A 23,961-nucleotide genomic window follows, 5' to 3' on the forward strand; every position below is an offset into this window, starting at 1 on the left:
AGGCCCCTGCTGTGCCTCAGTTGGGGCTGGCGTCTCCCACATGGTCCCGCGCCCCACTCTGCCCCCCTCCCATACTCGCACCGGGCCAGCGGCCTTCCCTGCACCCAACTCCGTACCGCCTACCATCAAGCCCTTTCTCATCCCAGCCAGTGCCCTCTCCGGCCCCCTTCTCATTTCCGCTCCGCGCACATTCCCCGCCAGTTCGACCGCGCTCTCACTCCTGCGTGCCTTTGCACCTGCTGTTCCCCGCCCCCAGACTCTGACTTCCGGAGCCCCCCAACCCGTACCCAGCCCCAGAGCAGCCCCTTTGGGAAAGGCTTCTCTGGGACCGTCTACCAGCTCCACTCTCGGCCCCACTTCCTTTCCGGCCTCCCCAAGACCCGGAACCAAAGCGCGTGCGAACACCCCTGGCACAGGGCCTGGCACTGGCGTCTTGAAAGGGCTTTAGGGCTGGGAACCGCAGGAGGCTGGGAGCTGAGCGGGGCACCTCACTCGGCCACTGTGGGAATCGGCTGTCAAGGGACGCACGGGGTGGGGTGGGGTGGGGTGGGGTGGGGGGAGGCATGGGAGGCAAGGAGGGGTGTGGTGCGCGAGGGCTCCGCTCCGCCCCACCCTGGGGCTGGGGTGGGGTCCGGAACTGCGAACGAGCTCCGGTTCTCCCCACTCCGTCCCCCCCCACCCGCTCCTTCCTCCCCTCCTCCCCTCCTCCCCCCCCTCCCCCCCTCCCCCAGCCGCAGGGCCGCGGGGGCCGCGGGCTGAGCTCACTGGGCGGTGACGCGCGAGCTCCAATTACGGGCACCGCGTCGCCTGCCAGGGACGCTCGCAGCTGCGTCAGCTCCGGCCGCCCTCGCTACGCCGCCCCCGAGCCCGAGCGGCCTTGCGGGTGCGGGGGCCACGCAGCCCCGAGTGCGGGAGTGCGTAGACCAAGCCGGCGCGGAGCGGCCCAGGTTTCCAAGCGGTTAAGAAGGCGGTCTGTCGCCCGCGCCAGGTCTTTCGGACTTAGCCTCACACCGCCCTGCGATGGAAGGCTCTCCTGGGCCCTCAGCACTCTCTACGAGGGGACGCCGTGCCAGTGGCCATCCAGCAGCTCCTTGGTTCTGCCCACTAATGAGGAGCTCACTACCCATTATTACCATGAAAGTTCTTAAGTTAACACTCCCTTATTCATTCACTAAACGAATGTTTGCCGAGCACCTACTATGTAACAGAGACTGAGCCCTGCTTTAGATAATGACGGTTTTGCCATGACGAAACCACGTCCCAAGCCTCTCGGTTGATGCTCTAGAATTGTTTTTCTTTTCTTTCTTTCTTTCTTTTTTTTTTTTTTTCTTTTTGAGCGTATGGATCCCTTTTCTATGGAAGCCTTCGCACCTCTGACTGCAGAGTTAGGCCCTAAATCGGAGAGGGTGGAGCCTCTTTCGGTTTGAACTTGACCAAAGTATTTAGAGGTGACTAATACACCAACGCCTAGTGAAAGCTGACTTCTGGGCTTTGAAAACCTCCCCAGCTACCAGCTCTCTTCTCTGCAGGCAGGTGGAGGGGGGGGAAGCTGGCTCCCCCAAGGCCGGGTTGGTCCAGGTGAAATCTGGCTCCTGCCCAGTGGTGCAGTCCCTGCATCAGGGACAGAGCACGTGTGGTACAAGAAACCAGGGCTTCAGAAGCTGCCTGTCCCTAAGATTAAGCCCAGGGGTCAAAAGGCTGGCGTCCCCACCCACAAAGGACGTGGGCATATGTTTCAACACAGGAGGTGGTTGGAGTCTGTGGGGAGGAACAGCTGCACGTTTCAGTCTTAAGCCAGGGCAGGTGGCCTGTTACTGGGAGACTTCCTGCGGGGGTTGGGGAAGGAACCTCCCTCTCCTCGCCTGGGGAGCAGCCCACCTCCCAGAGGGAAATATCTGTGGCCCTAACCTCCTGTGTCCACCCTTGTCCTTCCTTCTGTCTACAATTCCCCCCTCTCTTCTCAAAGCTGGTTCATTCTCATCCTCCACATCTTTGCTCAGATGTCACCTTCCTTGTCCACCCTGTCTAAAATTGGTCCCCTCCTCCGGTTCCCTTACCCCTCCCCCTTATCTCTTCGGAACACTTAACACTTTGGCTGTTCACTGGGGTCATCGCCTGACTCCCCCACTAGAAGGAACGTAAACTCCAAGGAAGTTCGGCCTGGCCTTTCTCTTGCCTCATTTTCACCAGCTGTGACTTGCATGGAGCGGAGGGCTTTTGTTCAATGAATGAAGTTCTCTCCCAGGATTAAAGAATTGAAAGCTAGAAGTCAGGACAACTAGGTCCAGCTCCGCTACTATATATATATATTTTTTTTTTATCTCTTGGGGTGCCTTGGGTGGCTCAGTTGGTTAAGCGCCTGCCTTTGGTCCAGGTCATGATCCCAGGGTTGGTCCTGGGATCAGATTGAGCCCCCCCCCCCCCCCACAGCCTCCCTGCTCAGCTGGGAGCCTGAGTCTCCCTCTTCTTCTGCTCCTTCCCCCCTCCCCCCACCATGCTGCTTGTTCTCTTTCTCTCTTAAATAAATAAAATCTTTTTAAAAAAAATTTATCTCTTTATATCCACCTTTTACACAAAGAACTGGAGTCAGCTTTTTAAACATACAGTGAGATTGAACGAGCTAGCTAGCTAGTTCAAAGCTCGAGCAGGCTTATAAGCCTGGGGAAAGGCATCAAGTCCTGAATCACCACCAAAGTTGTCCCTCAGTTGTGGCTTTGAGCTGCTGGGAGCCTTACAAAAAAAGGGAACAGAATCTGTTACATGATTTGTCTTGTCCGTAGGGAAAAAGTGTCCCAATTCCTCAAGGAAAGTAAACTTTTTGCTGGCACTGAATATGTAAGAACTTTCTCACACAGGCCTTCGTATAGGGATGTGGTAGTTGTACATAGCGCTTTCCCAACCGAAGGCCTTGTTCACAGAGCCTTGCCCCGTCCACAGGGAGCAGGGTACCAGGAGCTCCGCCAGGCTGCTCTGCAGGGCCCAGGAAGGCGTTCGGGGCTCTGACTAGACCCAGGGCTGTGGCTTGGAAGTAAAGACTTCCCTTCAGAGCAGTGTGGTTTCCAGCCTTTTGTTTACATGACTCGCAATTTTATTTTATTATTTACTTATTTCATTTTTTTACTAACAATTTTATTTTTAATTGGATATTTTCAATATCATCTATAAAATAGTCTTGTGAAAGAAAGAAGAAAGAGAGAAAGAAGAAAGAAAGAAAGAAAGAAAGAAAGAAAGAAAGAAAGAAAGAAAGAAAGAAAAAAGAAAGAAAAAGAAAGAAAAGAAAAAGAGAGAGGAAGGAAGGAACCCAAATTGGATTCCAGCCTTTAGATCTAATCACCTGTTTACAAGAAACGCAGAGGGAACCGAAGAATATGTTATACCACAGGGATGTGATCAGCAAAATCTACAGTGTGGAAAATTCCAAGGGCAAACCCAGATTCAGCAAATAACTTACAGGGAAAAAAAGGTGGGAGTGAAACCTACAGAGTTCAAGAGAGTCTTAAAAGACATATAATCAAAGCATGTGTGGACTCATTGTATAAATCTTGACTAAACAACTGCAAAAAATTCGAAACTGTATATTTGAAGATTAAAGAAGTATTGTTAACTTTTTTAGTGTGAAAATGCTAATGTGATTATGTTTAACAAATTTTTACAGATGGAGTTATAGGAGGTCTGTGATTTGCTTTAGAATAACTCAGGACATGGAGGTTTTGGGGGTTGGGGAACAAAAGTGGTCAGGGGTTAGTAATTGTTGAAGGGTAATGTGGGGACTCATTAAATTATTCTTATTACTTTTTTATATGCTTGAAATTTTCCATAACTGGGGCGCCTGGCTAACTCGGTAGAGCATGCGACTCTTAATCCAGGGGTCATAAATTTAAGCCACATGTTGGGCATAGAGTTTACTTTAAAAATAAAGAAATAAAATAGTATTCTTGAAATTTTCCGTAATATATTGACATAAGATTAGTCAACTTTCCCCAATTAGCCAACATTTCCCAAGTGAGAACGTTGCAATAAAATAGCTACCATCCACTATCACCATCATTTCATTAGAAAAAGGATTTTATAACACCGAAAATACGGGGAGGGCTTAACCTCTGAAAAAAGGCCAGTCTTAAAACAGATTGGATTTTACTTTCTGGAAAAATCATAGCAGACACTACCATGGACTGGTACTGGTCTGTGGGCCCCAGCTTCAAACAGTCCTTACCAAACCTCATGTTTTTCGAAGGTTGGGATCAAAGCTAGTGGACAGGCCATTTGAGGCTGTAGCTACTTGCTCTGTGACTCAGGAAGGCTGTCACTTTGTCTCTTCTAGGCCAATTTTTCTCTTAAAGATTCAGTGTTTAACCTAGAAAGGCCCTCAAAGATCTGGTGTAAACTCTTATTTTATAGATGAGAAAACTAAGGCCAAGAGAGGAAAAGTGACTTTCTGGAGATAACACAGTGGGACTCAATGGCAGGACCTAGAGTAGAACCCAGGCTTGTGACTCCTAGTCCAGGGTTTGCTCACTCCACCCAATATTCTACCTACTCTGAATCAGCCTGTGTTTTATCTTTGTTTCAATTGGTACCTGGAAAGATAGCTGCCCGGACTTGCTGCCAGACCACCAGGCTTTAAATCTCGACCTCGCCACTTGCTGGCTGTGTGACCTTGGGGGCCTCAGTTTCCTTATCTGTAAAATGGGTGGGTGCTATAATAATGATATTCACCTTCTAAGGTCGTTGTGAAGATTGAGCTAATGCATGTGCGGTCCCTGCCACATAGAAAGTGCTGGGTGTGGGGCAGTTGCCTGTGTTTTTACCTCCTACAAGGATCATGAGTTCCACAGATTTTATGTGGAAAGCGGGCAGGCCTTTCACTTAGGATCATGGAATGTCAGAGCTAGAAAGGGCCTCTCGAGATCCTCTACAGCAGAAACCTTTTACAGAAAGAGAAAATGAGTCCCTGGGGTCTGTGCAAACTGCTGATGGTTCCAGAAGGCGCTTGGTGACAGAAGAAATAGGTTCCTGAGCAGCCCCTGGGTCCTGAGGTTCTGGGCTCTGCTAAACAAGACTGTGGGGCCCCCAGCTCTACCTCAGAGGGTCATTCCACACTAAGCTGATGTCAATGCTGGTCAATTAAAGACACAAGGGGAAAAAAAGACACAAGGTGAAGGTCCCGAGCTTTAGATTACAATGAGCGTTTGCAAACTTGGTCCAGTGGGAGCCTCACTCCAGCTCTAGAAGTAGTGAGTCCTGGAACGAATACCCCATTTCAGGAAGAGAAACCAAGGCCCCCAGGGGTGGATTAGTAAGCAAGGCCACAGGTAGAGGTTCAAAAATTCCCTGACTACTCTGGAAGATGGGGGAGTTCCTGTTCAAAAGAAGGTTAAGTCAGTATAAAATGGCTGACAGCCCCTCCGCCTTTCGAAAAGTACTTCAGCTACAAAGTCAACTAACTCCAAGGAGGCCAGAAAGGAAATGGTTGCTATGGCAACATCGTTGGCGGCCTATTTTCCTCTTTCTCTGGTTCAAAATAACAGCTTCCAGCAGGTTCCGGGTCGGGGGCGGAGGGAATCTAACTCCAGCCCAGCAACTGCACTTGGCCAATCTCCTGCCAGATTCGGTGGCAAGAGGAAGGTGGCAGCCAATGAAGAGGCCTGGAGCTTGCGTCATCGTCCTGGAGCCAGGTTGGAATAACCAGAAGCGGGAGCACTGGACCGTTTCCATGGTGACCTCCCTTAGCAACCTGACTGGGCCTATTTATGAGCACTGGAAAATTCCATCGGGCTGAGGCCTGATTTTGTTACCTTCTCTGCCTCCTTCCTGTTCCAAGGCAGGAATGAAGTCCCTGCGGATGTTTAACCCTTTCCCGAGATGAGCCCCGTGCCAGTCCGACCTGAGGGCCTGGGAGGGGGCGGCGTGCCAGGCACTGTGCTTAGTGCTGCAGGGGAGGGAAGTTGCTGGTCAGCAGTGACAGCCACCATTTATAGGGCACATCATTTGGGCCAGGCACTGTACTAAGCTGCTGACAACCTCACAACCGTGACAACGGGGAGCTACACAGACGGTTCCTAGTTCACAGAGGAAAAAACATGATTCAGAGAGGTTAAGTAACTTGGCAGTGTCACAGAGCGCAGGCAGCGCGTGGAGGAACAAGGCTCCGACCAAGTGTGTGGGACTCTTAGGGCCACTCTCTTCATGACTCCTCTGTATAATGCTTGCGGCGGGGCAGGCAGGACCCGACGGGGTGGAGGACGGGAGGGAGATAGCCATGGTCTTCAGGGGAGCTGCCCAAGGAGGGCGACATTTAGGTTGCGTGGAAGAACAGGGAGGAATACCTGCTGGTTCTAGGACACTCCAGTTGCCAGGTTGGAGTTGAGGGACTGGTGGGTGAGACCAGACAGGCCCCAGGGAAGGCTTTGGCCAGGGCTCAAGGCCCAGGCCTCTCGGCCTCTAGAACGGGGTCATGCTGGCATCCTGGCTGGGGGCAGAGAAGGAGTCCAGCCTACACACATTCCTGCCTGACTCCTGCTGGGGCAGTGCTGCTTTGGGGGGGGGGGGCGGCGAAGGCAGATCTGGGGGAACCAGCAGCCGGAAAGTGGAGTCGCCTGGACCAACCCAAGCCAGAGGCCACACAGGACCAGCTGCGTGGATGGCGCATAAGCCGCGCACAGAGCTGCTCTTGGCTGAGACGTGGCTCTAGGCAGACTGGGACTCTGCGATGATAAACAATAAACACGCCATAGCTTAAGGGAACAACAGATGCGTCACTGGGGGAAGGGTGTGATCGCAGGAGTGCTGCTGAGGTCACTGGACCACAAGGGCGACAGGACAGACTGACCATTCAGCAGGGAAGGCCTCCTGCAGGAGGAAAGGGGCCTGCCTAGCTCCTGAAGTTGGGGGGGGGGGCTCTGACTGGCAGGGAGAACGGGCATGTCCTTGGGGGAGAGGTGGCAGATGTCCATGAACTAGGGGAGACGGCAGTAAATAGGGCTGGAAGTGGGGACACAGAAAGGACACGACTGATTGAGCGTTACGGCCCAGGTTCAGGGTGGGGCAGTAGGTGATAAAAATCTGGTAGAATGAGGAAGGGTGACCCTTTGTAACCTCTCTACAGCCTCTGTCTACCCCTTGGACCTCAGCTGGTCTTTGCCTAAGCGGAACAGTCATGGAAATTTCCACCTAGGTCCTTTTCTCAAAGCTGTTCTCAGCTCCACCTTCTCCCCAGGCCCTGCTGTGTCCACAGTTCTCTTGCTCCTGTAGGCTGTGGCTGAGGGGCCTGGGGCAGCCCGAGAGATTTGGTGACAGCCAAAGAAGATTCATGTGGCGTGAACTTGTGCGAACGCCAGGCACAGGGCATCACGCTGCTACGGAACACCAGGCTGTCCCCACACTGATGGGCCTGGAGTGTTCTTGAGCCGGGGCAGCTCCACGTGGGTGTCTGCCCCCACAGTATAGGGTAGCAGGGCTGAAACAGGCCCTGAGTATTGGGGGTACCCCACTTCTGCTCCCAAGGAATTATCTGGATGCTCTATTTTCTTTGGAGGGGTCGCATTTTGTATATTTCTAGAAGCTCCGAAGTGGAAGAGTGACTTCTGTGGACAGGGTGGGGCTGGGAAGACACTGGAAGTTCATTCTTCCCTCCCCCCAGCTTCCCCACACTGGGCTCCCAGCTCCACCCCAGCGGGGAATGCAGGGACCAGACAGAATGGAGCCACCTTCGTCTGCAGCTGGGGAGGGACTCTCCCTCAAGGAGGCTGGCGCAGACCTGTCTCTCCCCTGTCTGTACGTGAGGGAGCCTGAGACTCCTTGGGCCCCACTTTCAGGCTCTAGAAGTGGCACCTCACCCTCCCTGGCAGCCCGGCTGTCAACCCTGGAGTACCCTGACCTTCAGAGGAGCAAGGGGAACATAACACCCATCAGTATCCAGGAAAATATAGGCTGTGTTGTGGCAGAGTCACTATGGGGTGGTGACATGAGATGACCGGGATATGCTGGTCAGAGAGGCCCTTCCCGAGGAGTGACGTCTAGGCAGGGTGATGAGAATGAGTGTCCTCTGAAGAGTTGGGGAGGTACCTTCCAAACAGATGTATCATCAACAGGAAAGAACATGAGTCTGGAAAGGGCCAGAGGAGCTGAGGAGACAGAGAGGAGGATACCAGAGTGGGGAGCCCAGAGAGCCTGAGGCCGACTCCTCTGTCTTCTTTGTCTTGTCCCGTGGCCACCACCCACCCCCATCCAGGCCTCCATGACCTCTGACTTGGGCTCTGACAATGGACTCCACGGCCCTCCCATCTTCCATCTCTCCCAGCTCAGCCACCTTGTAAACAGCAGCCCCACACTACTTGCCACGCCAGGGCCTCTCCCAGTTCAGAGAGGCCCAAAGAGCAGAGTCCGAACCTCTCCTCCAGGTAATTGAAGCCATGCCAGCCCTTACTCCAGTCTCCCCTTCATGCCTCTCCTGCTTTCTAGTGAGTTCCCATCACCTAATGAGCTTTAAGGTCTATTCCACCTCGATCACGGGATGGCTCTCCTGCCACATTAGCCCTGGAGAAGGACCCGTAATGCCACAGGCTTCTGTGTCACTTGGCCTGTGTTGAAATATACACCTTGGGAGAAGTTTCTGGAACTGGGTGACCTGGGTGACCTCTGTCTCCTGGTTCCACAAAACTTGTCTGCATGGGGGGTGGGCCACAGCTGTGTGGAGGGTGGCTGGCGCACCCAGCGTGCGCGGGTGTGGGCAGAAGGTATGAAATGTTTAATAAGCATCATGCTGGGTATGCGGTGCTAACGCAAGCATCCGCCAGGGTCCTCGAGCGGGTGACTGAACAGATCAGGGATCCAAGAGCGTGGACAGACTCATGGTTCCTTCAGGCCGTTTCTGAAGGTCCCTGGAGGCTGAGTAAGCAGGGCCCCCCCGCACAGGGGAGGCCTGACTGACGATGAGGCCCGAGCCTTCAGCCGCTGCTCCCCTCGCCCTGGGGGCTGAGTGTTCAGCTGGAGAGACGGTAGGCGGCCTTCGAGGTTCTCCATGGGTCAGTCTGTCTGGAAGTTCTCCGGAGAGGCAAGTGGGTCCCGGTGTCTTACTGCTGCCCACAGTTGCCCTGCACCCCGATGGGCAGTCTTGTCTCTGTCAACTCCAGACGCCTTCTGTCCCTCTCCCAGCACGTCACGTTGTGTCTAATCACCGCCTGCTTCCTTCCTAGCACCCTTCCCTTCAGGACTCAAGCAGCGCAGCCAACGACTGAAAACCTCACAGGATGCCTGAGCGGCTTTTTCACAAGTGACTCTGGCCAGGAGGACATTCCAGGTCGGGGACCCCTTTGTCCTTCAAGCCCCTCCAGTGCTCAGTGGTCAGTCAGTCAGTCACACTGCCCTTGCTGAGCCTGGGCCACACATGCCCCTTGCCTATTCTGCGTGGGGTCTTAACTCCGGAAGAGATGCTTTTCCAACGTAATCACTTAGTTGTTACTCGATAGACACACGCAGATCTTCTGTCGTGCGCCAGGCACTAGCGCTGGCGAGAGAGACATCCTCGGCCTCAGTTTGCTCATCAGTCTCAGGGAGAGCAGCTGCACCTGCCTCACGGGGAACGGGGCTGAGGACTGAAAGGAGATTATGCACGGAAAGTCCATCTCAAGAAAAGTCACAGGAGCCAAAGCCGTGTGCTGTAGTTACTGTCCTGCGGACACATCGGGGACCACGGAGGGGCCAAGGGAAGCGCAGCAGACTGTTCTCTGCTGGGGAGAGGAGGCCTGTAGAAAGTCTCCACTGAAGACTAATTGGGACAAGAGGAGTGGCCAGAGGGAGGAGGACAGCATGGGGAAAGAAGGTCTAGAAAGGCTGGGGTGAAGCCTGTGAGGGGCCTTGCAGAGCTCTGAAGTTGGGGAGATGAAGCAGAAGCGGCTCCCCTAGAGAGCCATGTTCTGTCCTTTGTTGTCACTCTGTCCTCTAACAGCCCGTGGTGCTACAGCTGGGCTGCCATTGCCACCCTTCCAGAAAGATCCGCAAACAGGCAGCAGGGCCCAGCGCCAAGGACATTATGTGGTGAATAGACTAAAGAAGGAACTAGCAGCAGGGAGCTCATGGGCTGGGGGTGGGGGAACCGTTCTTCCAAGATACCTTCTCCTTTGTTACCCCCAGAAAGAGGATTCTGTCTCACACGGAAGGGAAGCCTCTACATCTTAGAGGAACGTACAGTGAGAAAATGGATGCTTCTCTCAGGAAGACAACAGGAGAATGTTTCTCTTACTCTTCTGCCTAGTGAAGTTCAGTGCCTGAGAGGGAGAAGCCCCGGGCTGCCTCTTCTGACAGCATTCTGGGGAAGGCCAATGACACGGCGGCCTGTAGTCTTGCTAACTTGTTTTTGCTGGAATTGCCCTCAGCTCTGGTGGGTGTCAGGGGTTGTTTTCAGACCTCCACCATATGTTTTTAGCTGTTCAAAATCCCCTAGAAAAGAATGATCTCTCTTCCCTATGATGGAACCCTGAGCTGCTGCGTCACCTTTGTGGGATTTTCCTGCTGCTGCAGCTGGCCACTGTGCAAAGACAGGGAGCCAAGTGTTTGCACCATTATTGTTCCAGAGATCAGCTCTGGGAAGGTCGGGGGTGAGGGGGCAGCAGGAGGGGGCTGGGAACTGCAAATTCCTAGAGTCTTTAGAAAACAAAAAAGTTGTTTTTTGGGGACTCCCCTTGCCTTTTCTTTTTGATCTGCCTTTCCAGAACAGTCTTGGGTAATCCAGTATTAGATAAAAATCATAGGATTAGATAAAATCAAATGAAAGAGGTGTAGCCGGAGACCCACCCAGACTGAACTCAGACCCAGACCCAGAAATGAAGGCCATCCATAGCTTCTCTCTTGAGTAAGCCTGACTGGCCTTGCTTAAAAGGGGGTGAGATGGAGTGCATTCTGGCATTCTCTGGAGGTTTCTGGCCTGACGTGAGTCTTGAGCAATATAGGTCGGGCCTTGCTGACAAAAGGCCTGGAGGCATAACCTTAAATTTTTGCTCCTTTCGTCCTTTTCATTGCCCCACCTCCTTGAAGCCACAGCCAGGAGGCCTCAAATCTTTCCTGCACCCTTCCCATCTTTGTTTACTGCGTTTGACAGAACTACTGTAGTCAATCCTTTCATCTAATCTCCTCATTTTACACAGAAGGAAACTGCCAATGAGAAGTTATTTGGGTTAGTGCCCAAGGTCACATGGGTGTTTGTCAGTGGAGTGACTGCCACAAACAGACCAAGGGCCACCTATTTTTAGCCAAGGCTTTTTTGATGGGGGGGGGGGAATGAAACCACTGGCTAAAATGGCTAAAACTCCTTATATTTGAGTTTTTAGGTGCAGATGAAGGCTAGGTTTCAGATGGAGGTGATGCAGGATATGGAAGCATCAGTGGAGAGGGCAGCTGCCGTCAGACATTCTGGTTAAAAGGAACAGGAATACAGGCCAGAGAAGAGGTGCCTTGAAAAAATGCAATTTTATGTTTAAAGCGATCCTCAAAGAGTTGAGAAAAGGGCACATAATCAAATGTATTATTAACATCCTCACCAAGGAACATGGTGATTTGGGGCCAACTTGTTTAAGTAAACGTTCCAGAAAAGAAGGGACTCACTATATAAAGAGGAGAAAGGAATGAGAATATTTTTGGAGACAGCAAAGCTCTCTTTGTCAAACAAAAGCTAGGAGATGAAGTCAGTAAATATTTGGGCCTACACAGTAAAAACAGGGGTTAGCATCCATAATCTCCTCCGAAATATCATTTGCTTACTAACTGGTAAAAGAAAATTTCTCTCTGGCCTCGCTTGGCAAGTCCTCTCTTTCCGCACAACAGATTCCTGAGTCCTGACCTTCATTCAAATCTCTGTGTTTTCCCCAAAACCAGGGAGAACTAACCAAATAACACACAGCCATTTTAACAGTATAAGGAAAAGGCTAGAATGTGTAAAGAGAATGGAAATGACTAGGTTTGCAACACTGACAGTTATTTAAAGCACTTTCAAACCGGGCCTCTCCAGAGCTCTAGAGTGGGAGAGAGGGCATGGGCCGCAGAGGAGGTCCTGGGTACCCCCCTACCCCCCGCAGAAAACTGCAGCAGAGGCTCACAGACACCCGGGAGAGGGCATAGCAGGGAGGCGCGGAGGGGAGGAGGTGGGGAGGGGGAAGGGAAGGAGCTCGAGGTCAACTTCCGGCATTCAAGAATAGATTCTGCTACTAATTAGCTGTGTTTGATTTTAGGCAGATCACAAACTCCCCAGGCTCCCAGCTCCCCGTTTGTAAAATGAGGTGACCCAACCCAGTTGTCCTCCTTCCAGCGCTAAAATCCCACTAAAATTTTCCAATCCAGAGCAAACATGAAGCCTGTGTCTGAAGGGAGTCAATCTGCATCTCAGGAATATTCCGCCCTTAAAGGGAAAGCGGGGAAGAAGGATTAAACTCGAACAGCTTTGCCAGGGTCATGGGGGCGGGCGAAGTTGGTTGGGGGGGGGGTGTCAGTACCTGCTCCCCGATGCCTTCACAACCACGGTCATTTACAGGAGACAACGGGGTTTTGAAAACAGAGTTACCAAGTCTCTACAATTCCCAAGTCACTATTTAGATGCCACCCTATCTTGTCATTAAACTTCGTCCTACCTTCTTCGAATTCACTGCCTAGCGACCTGCCATTTTGTAGGTTCCATAATAAAGCCCCTGAAGGTGAAAGAGGACGGGTGTCATCACCCAGTCGTAGGTTCCAGGCTTTAAACCATGGTGTCCCGCAGCTCCTCACTGTCTCTGCTTCAGTTTCTTTTCCAAAAAGTGAGGCAGCTGCTAGGTCCGTCCCGGAGACCCTCTTCCACCTCGCGTATTCTGGACTAATAAGCCCTGGTGGCATGCAAACACCCCAAGTGTGTTACAGTAAAAAAATAGCATTTGAGAACTACAAGGGGATCCAGTGAGAATTTTCAATTAATGGATGACTTTGATAGAATATGGGGCAATGACAAAGCACAGAAAAGGGGAAAGAAAAGCAGACCTGGGCTGCAAACGGGATGGAGGGAAGGAAGGAGGGAGTGAGGGCAGCAGCCCCAGGAAGGGAAGAACAGTCCGAGGGTGGTGAAAGGGAGGAGGGGGGGCCGCGAAGCCTTCCCCCCCAACCCCAGCCGTCCCCTGCCCCCGCAACATTCTCTGGCACAGGCACAGGGTCTGGGGGCGGGGCGCGCATGCGCACTAGCGCGCTGCGCCAACCGCCAGCGCTCCTGGAGGCGGCCAGGACCGGCCGGATCCGGTTAGAGCCAGCCGTGCCCGCCCGCGAGCCGGCGCCTCACAAAGGGAGGCGGCGGCTCACGGCCCGCGTATCCCTACGCCGGGCGGGTGCGGGGTCCGTGCTTGCGCTGCAGCCGCGCCCTTCCCCCAGCTTTTGTCCCCGTCCTGCCTCTGCGGGCCGTTGGGGCCTCCAGGCAAGCCGCTCCCCGCAGTCCTTCCCGCGGCCCTGGCAGCCCGAGGGTTCTGGATGCCGAGCGGAGCTTGACCGGGTGGAACCGGAGTGGACTCGCCTCCCTCCCCTCCGCATCCCACCTCGCCCGGTTCTCCGTGCAGCCGTTTGAGCCGCGTGGAAACCCGTGTTCGGGAAGCCCCCGGCGCCATTGTTTCGGTCTTCTCTCGCTTCGCCCGCCCGGGAGTCAGAGTTCTCCTTTGCCACCCCGGGAACCGAGATTTTTCTCAGAATCCTTGTCACGCAGTGCTTAGTCAGTTTTCCCTTTAGTTGGGAAACTCCAGAGGGTGCTTTGGAAGCAAAACTAATCAAACTACAGGAAAATCTTCGGTTGGGAGAAGAGTTTTGTTTCCCTTGCAACTCCGGTTTAAAAAACCTTGGGAGTGGAGCCAAGCCAGAGATCATACAAACTCTAAAAACACAAACTTAGAAAACCAAATTCATAAGCAGAGTTTCATGGGTATTTGCGAAAACGTTCTCAGACTGGCTGTCCAAGGTCGTGTCTTCGGAGGCAAAACCTTTGGCGTTTGGGAAGCAAAGAGGACACTTTAAACTTGGTTTTGACAGATTAGGATTTTGAGTTTAATGAGAAACCTGGAAGCTTAGAAACGGTTCACGTTTGGGCAGAATAAGACATATAAAAAGGCAACCAAATATGTGGGGTTCTAGTTAGTATTTATTTAACTGCAAAGACGGGAACGTGAAGCATGTAAATAACACAAGTCCCCCCCCCCCCACCCGCGTCCTCGGATCTTCGCAAGCCCCCGAGTTGGCTCGCCAGCTCTGATTCAAGAGACAGCCGTACATGGTGGCTAACTTGAGACAGTTTCTAGAAGTGGATTTCCATATTTAGTAGAATTCTTAAGCAGATAACCCGGAGCGTTCGGGCTTCTCCAATAACACGACAACCAGAACATGTCCAGTATAGCCAGCGCAGGACCTGAGGGGGTTTTGGGGGACAAACGGACACTTTGTCGCTGCTAAGATGGCTGCGGTCTATTTACCAGGCTGATGCTCAGTTATATAATGGAAATGAAGGCCGTGAGCAAACCCATTTTAACTTCCTTCGAAAAGCACTAAGGAGTACCTACTGTATCCCCCCCAAATCATGAAAGGTATTTAAAAAGTTACAAAAAAAATTCCAAAGTAATGGCTCTGAGTTCAGGGGCGCTGGTCTACTTAAATGTGATTTTGTTTTTGCCTAAATGTTCTCAAATCTACTTGCTAGTAAGTTTTGAATATTTCTGGGGACACAGTCGATAATCAAGTTGCCTGAACTGTCACGAAAAATCTAGAAAGTCTTGTAAAGCTAGGGTCTATTTTTAACCCGTCCGAGGAACTATTTTTGCTTCCCTCACAAAGGCGGCGGAGGGTTATTCAGATCGCGGTGTGAGGTGGCTTTGGGCTATAAATACGCCTCTCCCGGGCTGTGCGGCAGGCTTTCAGGCAGCGAGCGCAGAGGCAGCTGGGGAGGCAGGAGGCGCTGCTTGAGGAGACTGCAGATAAGTTTCTCGCTTGAGAACTAGGAACGAATATAGTTTTTCAGGAAGTGTAAATAGCGATAATACTTACTGAGCTGTTGCTTAGCATTAAATTCTTAAAAAGGGCTTAAAGGGAAAATATGAAGACCTTAAAGAGTAGCTTAAGAAAGAAAAAGCTGTTTCTAGAACCAGACGGAGGTTAGGAGGTGAAGCTAATTAGTGGAGTGGAGAATACCTAATTCTTAAAAAAAAAATTGCGAAAAGGACGGCAAAGTCCGGGATTCAAAAAATCCTTAAATCGAAGGGCAGCCTTTTAGGTTGCCATTAAAACGTAAATGACCTAAATAGAGCCTAAATGTTTTAAAAAGACAAGTTGTAGATGCTTAAAATTAAGGTTCGTCTTTTAAAAAGATGAACCTGAAGGGGATTAAGAGCCCTTCAAATTCGTGGCGCAGTGAGGGTTGCGGCATTTGAAACCTAGGTCTTAAGGGATGACTTGCTGAAAACCAGCACTAATTAGGGAGGGGTAGGATAAACGTTTGGAGAGGTTAGAAAACTGGAGAACTCAGAAGACAGAAGTACAGGAAGGTGAAGACTTAAAGACAAGTACAGAGAGGTGAAGACAAGATGTAGAGAAGATAGGAAAATTGGGAGAAAGATGACACGCCTTAGAAGACAAACTAAAGCCTGAAGGCAGGAAGCAGAAGAAAAAGTATTTAGAGAAACTAGAAAAACAAGGCAACCAAGGTCTCAGATGCAAATTGAGGAGAAAGCCAGGAGTTGGAAATGAGGTGGGAAACACGGTCGGGGAAGGTACTTGAGGCAGAAAATGGAAGACCAGCTAGGACAAGTATTGAATACAAGCACGCAAGATAGACAAGGTAGAGGAGGTTAGGCCAAAAAACCGGATTAAATTCAAGAACAGGAAAACTAAGGAAGTGAATTGTTAAAATTCTTAATGGAATTTCTCCTAAAAGCCCGTAAATTTAATTGCTGGTGGTGCAGAAGCTAGATTTGAGAAGATGAGGGCGTTAACACTCCTGTAGCCCGGGAGCAACTTAGAAGAATTATCCCGAAGCCGGAAGGGAAAGTTAAAAACCGCAGTTTTACAGCTTTTGCTACTAAAAGGACCGAAGGTATTTAAGAACTCAGGTAGAATACCTTTGGAGAGCTAAAAATGAGTTTAAACACAGTAGCTTTTAGTGTCTTGGAGAATTTAAAGAACTCCCCTACCCGAAGTAGTTCAAGATCAAGAATAACTACCAACTTAACCCTTGGGCGTTGGACTTGGAGCTAAGATTTTCCGACTCCTGAGGACTAGCGCTGGTTGGCAGCTGACGCAGGTACTACGCAGACGTGGATTCAGTGAACCTAGGAAGACAGGACCGCAGGAGCCAGTGGCGGTGAAGCTAGGCCTGAGGAGCGAGCTGCAGTTGGCGGTGAAGCTAGGAAGGGAAGCGCAGTCCGGGAGCCAGCGCGGTTTGGTGAAGGAAGGAAGCTAGGAAGAAAGAAGGAGCCCCGCCGATGTGGAGGTGAAGCTAGGAGAGGACCCCGGGCAGGAGCAGCCAGTGCGCTGTGGCGATGAAGCTAGCGAGCGGCCTGGCCGGGCGAGCACGCGGAGGCGGCGAGCAGGCGGTGTGGAGGCTAGGTAGAGGCTCCCAGAGCGGCGGCCCGCGTGCGAGGCCGCGGGGGGAGCCAGTGGTGTGGGAGAGGTCCGAGAGGTCGGCGGCCGAGCTTTTTGTGACGAGTATGGTAACCTTTTCTCTGTTTTCCCAGTGGTAACGGGGGAGTTGCGTGCCTAAGCGCTAAGGGATTCGTGGGGTGTAGGCCGATTCCGGGTGTTGCAGGTTTCTCTTTTTCAGGCTTGTTTTCTCATCTTGTCTGAAGCTTTTGAGGGCAGACTTCCAAGGCCCGGAGGAATGGTAGATGGCAAGTTTTTTTTTTGTTTTTAACCGATTTGAGGGAAACCAAATGAATTTGATAGAACAACCTTGAGACAAGTTTTATAAGTTTTTATGTTTAGCTTGGGGTAATGAAGCCTTTCAGTTTTATGAATAGATGACCTGTTTTTTCTTCCCTTACCCTGTATTAGAGTTTACTAAATGTGGAGTTTGGGTGTGTAACGATGGGGGGAAAGTTTTTTGTGTGTGGGGGGGGGGGCAAAATGTGTTCTGAGTTCTTTTCCCCTTAGGTCTGTCTAGAGTCCCAAAGGCAAATGAATCAAGGTAACAGGAAAAAAGAAAATCCAGTATCAGGATAATCAGAACACCACAGGTTTACAGTTTCTAGAAACTAGAGCACGAGCAGCTCTCAATTTTGAGTTCTGTGGCGGAGCTGTCCATTGGAGAAATGGCTGGTAGTTACTCTTTTTTTTCCCCACCCTTTCATCAGATTTTTAATACATAACCCTTTAAATTCGTTGTATTTACTTATTTTGGGGTGGCCTTACCAGGGAAGAGGGTGGGGGAGAAAATTTTCTTTCTAAGATTCTCCACAGATGCTATAGTACTATTGACAAACTGGGTTAGAGAAGGATTGTACTGCTGTGCTGTTGGCACGAACACCTTCAGGGATTGGAGCTGCTTTTTTCCTTGGAAGAGTATTCCCAGTTGAAGCTGAAATGGTACAGCACAGTGCAGCTTTGGTTCATATTCAGTCCTCTCAGGAGCACTTCAGAAGAGCTTGACTAGGCCAAATGTTGAAGTTAAGTTTTCAAGTAATGTGACCTTTAAACTAACCTTTATTAAAGGGGAGGGGCAAATTTTGGCAGTTGGCAGTGGCCTGTTAATGGTTGGGATTTGGGAGGGTTGGGGTTAGGTAATTGTTTAGTTTATGATTTCAGATAACTCATGCCAGAGAACTTAAATACTTAGGATGGAAAAACTAAAGAAATCTCACCTTCCAAGTTGGCAAGTAACTCCCAATCCTCTAGTTTTTGTTTTCCCCCAGTTTGAATTGGGCAGCTGGGGAAATTCATGAAGGTCCACTGGATTCAGAGTGTAGGTCTGGGGAAGGAAAGTACAGGACTGGGGGGTTGGTCTTAGCCCACTGGCTGACTTAGATGATAATATCTTGGGAATTTAAAAAAAATGGCTAAAGTTGTTTGGATATGGTAGTGTGTGGTTCTCTTTTGGAATTTTTTTCAGGTGATTTAATGTAACTTAATACTACTGTAGGAGCTTCAGAGCAAAGGAAGTGGCTTAAGTGATCCTGAAGGGATTTCTTCTGATGGTAGCTTTTATATTATCAAGTAAGATTCTATTTTCAGTTGTGTATAAGCAAGTGTTTTTTTTAGTGTAGGAAAAGTACTTTTCCTTTGTATGACTGCAAACAAGATGTTAAGGTATGCTTCAGTATTACTGTAAATTGTGTATTTTAATCATTTCTGATAAAGAGGGTGGGGTTTTGTGGATGAGGGAGGGGAAACCTTTTTTTTTTTCTGTAGACTTTTTTCAGATAACTTCTTCTGAGTCATAAGCAGCCTGGCAATATGATGGCCTAGATGGAGAGGGAACAGCTCCTTGGTGAATGATAAGTAAAGACAGAAAAGATTATATTTCATACCTCCATGGGGGAAAAAGCATAACCCTGAGATCCTTACTACTGATGAACGCATTGTCTGCATATGCAAAAAAAATTAAGCAAATGAAACTACCAATTTAAAGTTAATGGAAAAAAAAAAAGAAAAAAATAAAGTTAATGGAATCTACCATTTTAAAAGTTATGGCCTATCAAGCTATACCCACAAAAAAAGAATTGATGAGAAATAATACAATGAATTGATGAGAGATACAACGAAGATCAAATGTCCACCTCAAAATACTGCTTTTACAAAAGCAGAATAAAATGAAATGAAATGAAAATGATAATACCAACATTAATCCTGGAATAAAAGAAGCTGAAATAATTCAGAGTGGGATCAAGTGGATTGAGAGGAGGCTGTGCTGTTTGCCAATCTTTCGTTTGCCTCAGACAGGTTTCTCTTCATTATCAGAAGAGTTGCTTCATTTCATCTGGGAGCAGAAAACAGCAGGCAGCTGTTAACAGATAAGTTTAACTTGAATATGCAGTATTGCATGTTAGGGATAAGTGCTTATTTTTAATAAGAGCTGTGGAGGTCTTAAGTATTGAACATCGCTGTTTTTCCTGATCCCTTTCCTAAGGGATTCCAGGATTGTGAGGGATTTTCCCATCTAGCCTTCGTAAATATCACACAGGACTTGTACCTGTGGTTTCCAGGATGGGATAGCAGACCTCACTCAGGCAAGTAATCCTTAAAAGCCTTGAAAAGTAGTGCCTTAATAATCATAAGATGATGTTTATTAAACTAAGAATTTGTTGAGCATTGAATCTCTTAAATCCTACAAAAGGATAGCATATTGTGCTGGTAACAAGAATCCGATGTTAAGCTTGCTAAAATTTAAATGTTGTGTTGTGATGTACATTGTGCAGAAAACATTAAATCATGCAAAATAAAACATTTTAATATAGAGAATGTAAGCTTTTAGAAAGCGGTCTCCTCATTTAAATAAAGTATTGTTTGTTTGTAGTTAGTGTTGGGCAATCTTGGGGGGATTCTTCTCTAATCTTTCAGAAACTTTGTCTGCGAACACTCTTTAATGGACAAGATCAGGAATTGAGCGGAAGAACCTTAACTTTAAGGCAGGAAAAAATCATTTTATCCTTCGTAAAGTGATGAGCATTTAATAACCCAGGCCCATGGCAATAGAGGCCCTCTAAATAAGGAATAAATACCTCTTAGACAGGTGGGAGATTATGATCAGAATAACAGGTAACTACACTACTACACTCTTTCCAGAAAGTTAGGGGTCTATAAATTGACAGTGGTAGAGTAATAAAATACTGTTCACATTTCCAGAGTTGCATGTTAACTTTAAATGCTAATAATCATCTCATCTGGTGTTAGCCAATGTTTACACAACTGGCCTTTCATATAGGTACTTGGTGGGGGGGGCATGTGGGTTTTCAAAGACTTTTCCTTTGCAGAGGCTTCATTTCATCCTTCGTGAAGCTGTTCAGGATTTTGACTTGCATATAAGCGCTTGGCTCTGCCTTCTGTTCTAGTGAGTGTATGAGACCTTGCAGTATATCAGCAGAATACTCAAGTAAACTTTTTCCCCTGATTTTGGAGGGAAGGGAGGAGGGGGTGGGGCTTACTTGTTTTAGCTTTTTTTTTTACAGACCACACAGAGAATGCAGTTGTCTTGACCTCAGGTCTGTCTGTTCTGTTGGCAAGTAATGCAGTACTGTTCTGATCTGCTGCTGTTAGAATGCGTTGTGAAACGACTGGAGTTTGATTAAAAGTTGTGTTCCCCCAATGCTTGGAGTAGTGATTGTTGGAGGAAAATCCAGCTGAGTGATAAAGGCTGAGTGTTGAGGAAATTTCTGCAGCTTTAAGCATTCGTGTTTGTGATTGAAGCCAAGTACCTTTTGCTGTGCTTCTTTAGGTAAAATGCTTTTTGTTCACTTCTGGTAGGGGGGGTGGGGAGGGCACTGAAGCCTTTAGTCTTTTCCAGATGCAACCTTAAAATCAGTGACAAGAAATAAATTCCAAACAAGCAACAGTCTTCAAGAAATGTACCTGGCAAGTGGAAATGTTTATCAGTTCAGTGGTCTTAGTGCATTGTCTTTGTGTGGGTTTCTCTCTCCCCTCCCTTGGTCTTAATTCTTATACGCAGGAACATTCTCAAAACAGCAGACGTATGCGAAGGGCCAGAGAAGCCAGACCAGTAAGGAAAAAAATAGCTTATTTACTTTAAATAAACATTCCATTTTAAATGTGGGGATTGGGAACCACTAGTTCTTTCAGATGGTATTCTTCAGACTATAGAAGGAGCTTCCAGTTGAATTCACCAGTGGACAAAATGAGGACAACAGGTGAACAAGCTTTTTTCTATATTTACATATCAAGTCAGATCCATTATGAATGAATAAATTAGTGTAAAATAGACTTTCAGCTTTATGCTGGAATAAATAGCATGTGAGCAAGCTGTTCGTTGGCCTGGGGGTGGAGGGGTGAGGTGGGCGCTAAGCCTTTTTTTAAGATTTTTCAGGTACCCCTCCCTAAAGGCACCGAAGGCTTAAAGTAGGACAACCATGGAGCCTTCCTGTGGCAAGAGAGACAACAAAGCGCAATTATACTAAGGTCAATACGAATGGTGTCGGCCTCATAACCCCATCTTCTGTTAGACATGAGGACTTGCCTCAACACCAACACCCTTGGCAGACGCGCACTGAGGCTCTCTTCGGGAAATGGAGCATCTGAAGGAATGTTTTGAGTACTTTACTTAACCCTGGGCTCGTCCTGCCCTGACATTTAATAATGCTGCTTTCACAGCAGCTCTTGAAAAAGCGCACACCTCAAGTGATGGTCGAAGGGGAGGGAAACGGGGAAAGCGGGCAACCACTTTTCCCTAGCTTTTCCAGAAGCCTGTTAAAAAGCAAGGTCTCCCCCCAAGTGACTTCTCTGCCACATCGCCACTCCCTGCCTTTGGCCTAGCGCAGACCCTTCACCCCTCACCTCGATGCTGCCAGTAGCTTGGATCCTTGAGGGCATGATCCGTAATCGGTTTCAAGGTAACAGTGGTGCTGAGGTCTTCTGGTGGGTTGCACTACTAGAAAAGGCCATTAATTTGCCTGCATATGGTTAATATTATTAAAACCACAACTAAAAAGCTCTACGATGTTCGTAATACCATTAGCCCGTGATTAAAACACTTCAGCCAGTGAATGGAGAAATAACGTTTGAGACTGTAATGTTGGGTGGGGAAATACATCATAAACTGAAGAAGATGGCATTTTAGTTTTGAGGACTGTTGGGGTGGGATTGCAAAAATTCTCTGCTAAGACTTTTTCAGGTGAACATAGCAGACTTGGCCAAGCTAGCCTCTTAGCTGAAGCAGACCCGTCAGTGTTCTTCAGTAGGGTCGTTAAAGGTTTTTCTTTTCCTGAGAAAACAAAAGTTTTGTTTTCTCAGGTTTTGCTTTTTGGCCTTTTCCTAGCTTAAAAAAAAAAAAGCAAAAGATGCTGGTGGTTGGCACTCCTGATTCCAGGACAGGGTTCAAATCCCTGCGGCGTCTTTGCTTGACTGACCTGTCTTCAGGCCTCTTTCCATTTTCCTCTTCGGGTGCTAGGCTTTGGGGGAGGTGGAAAAGAACTTCGTTGAATTTGTTGGAAATCTAAATCCGTTTGTGTTTATGTGGGAACCTAATGATAACTGCCGTGTCTCTGATTTTCAGGTAGTCCCCAATACATCTAGTGTTTGGCGAAGGCTTACTATTAAAAACTTAAAATTTCATATTAATAAAAATAAAATTGAAAAGCTCTTCATTGGTGTGAATTCATGATTCTTTTGTGTATAAACCGAACTTCGGTCCATGAGTAGCTGAGGGAAGATGGGGTGTTTTTTTTTGGGGGGTTCTCTACCTTGTTGCTGGTTACCGTAACAGCAAGATCTCAGGGGGACGCACTCGGGAAGTGCTATGGGGTCAGCAACCTAAAGGCCCCAGTAACTTGCCCCGCAGAAAAAGCAGCTCGCTCTGTACTGCTGAGCAGTGGCTGAGCTGCCCGGGGTATGAGCAGCTGGGGGACAGGAAGAGGTTCCCATTGCTTCTATGAAGAAGCCCTTGCAGGCCTAGGGGCACTTCCGTGCTGGTAAAAACAAGCTGTATGTGGCTTCTTGCTGAAGTCTTGGGTTACTCCTGATCACATCCTTAGTCCGTTCGCAGTTCCCAAAGCAAGCTGGTCCTGTCATCCCCGTTCTGGGGAATGGCCTGGATACCATGTGATCTTCCCTCAGTTGCAACTAAAATGTTGAAATCCGCATTTGCATGCGTGCGGCACACACACTCCCCTGGCCTTACCTGGCTGCTAAGTCCCTGGGGTGTCCCCGCTTCTACTCCCAACTGACCCTATTGCTTCATGGGGTGGGAGAGTCTCTTGTTCCACCCAGCCAGCCCTAGGAGAGTGGGGGACCCAAGGTCTAAAGATCTATTCCCAGCAGAGGCCTCCCATCCTGGGTCACCTGATGGCCACACAGCCCAGGGGAGGGGCCTCAGTGAAAGAACTCTCTCCTACACGACTGTACTCCCAACTCAGGCCGGTGTTAATGGAGAAGCAGGCTTTGGGTCAGTTTGCCAAGGCAGTGGCCTGGGATTTGATCCCTGGTCAGTCTCCCAACACTTCAGCTCTGTTGCTGTGTCTTCTGCGCATGAACACCTGACATGAAACTGCAGTCCAGATAGGTCAGCAGCAGCCAGCCTCCAACCTACCCAGCCTGTGCGGGCAGAGGGACTTTTTCTTCCCATGAAGTGACTAATAGAGGCAGGGGATAGGGAGAAGCTGAATCATGGTCCCCTGAGCCTGACTAAATGCCTATTCTGAGTTGCTGTCTTAATGCCTTTTGGAGAAAGGTCTTCAATGTTTTTTCCAGAGCTGAAAGGCTCTCTGGAAGCCCAAGGCTTCACTGGAGAGCAAAGTAGTAAAGGAAGACCTTGCATGTATTTGCCAGGGGCTGCATGGTTCCTGGGGCTGATCAGGGTTTAAACTGGCCAGGGTGGGAAATGAAGACCAGAGAGTTAGCGACAGGTAGGCAGAAAGAAAAGCAGACCGGAAGCCACTTCTAACCCTCTGAGCATGAAAAGGGAAAGCAGAGGAGGCCAACGTGAAGTTCCCCCAAAGATTATGTCCAAGTGACAGGGCTGGGTCATGATAACAGACAAACCACAGGCATATATATAAACCACCAGCTGTACGAAAGGCTCTCATTCTGGTGGTTTTGAATTTCGTCACACTGATAATCCTAGTAGGGGCTAAAACACACCTGAATTCAAGTGGTAGCTCCACATTTCTCAGCATCACAAGCTTCCCCTCAGGCCTCCCAGGCCCAGCACTAGTTGGTAGGACCCAGGCAGCAGATTTCTGACTTCAGCATAGGGATGACAGGAGAGTGAGAGCACTTGGGGGGAGGTAGGCTGGGGGAGGGGGCAGGGTGTGCTGACCA

Source organism: Ursus arctos, unplaced genomic scaffold (genome assembly GCF_023065955.2).
Source record: "Ursus arctos isolate Adak ecotype North America unplaced genomic scaffold, UrsArc2.0 scaffold_23, whole genome shotgun sequence".
NCBI classification, from domain to species: domain Eukaryota; kingdom Metazoa; phylum Chordata; class Mammalia; order Carnivora; family Ursidae; genus Ursus; species Ursus arctos.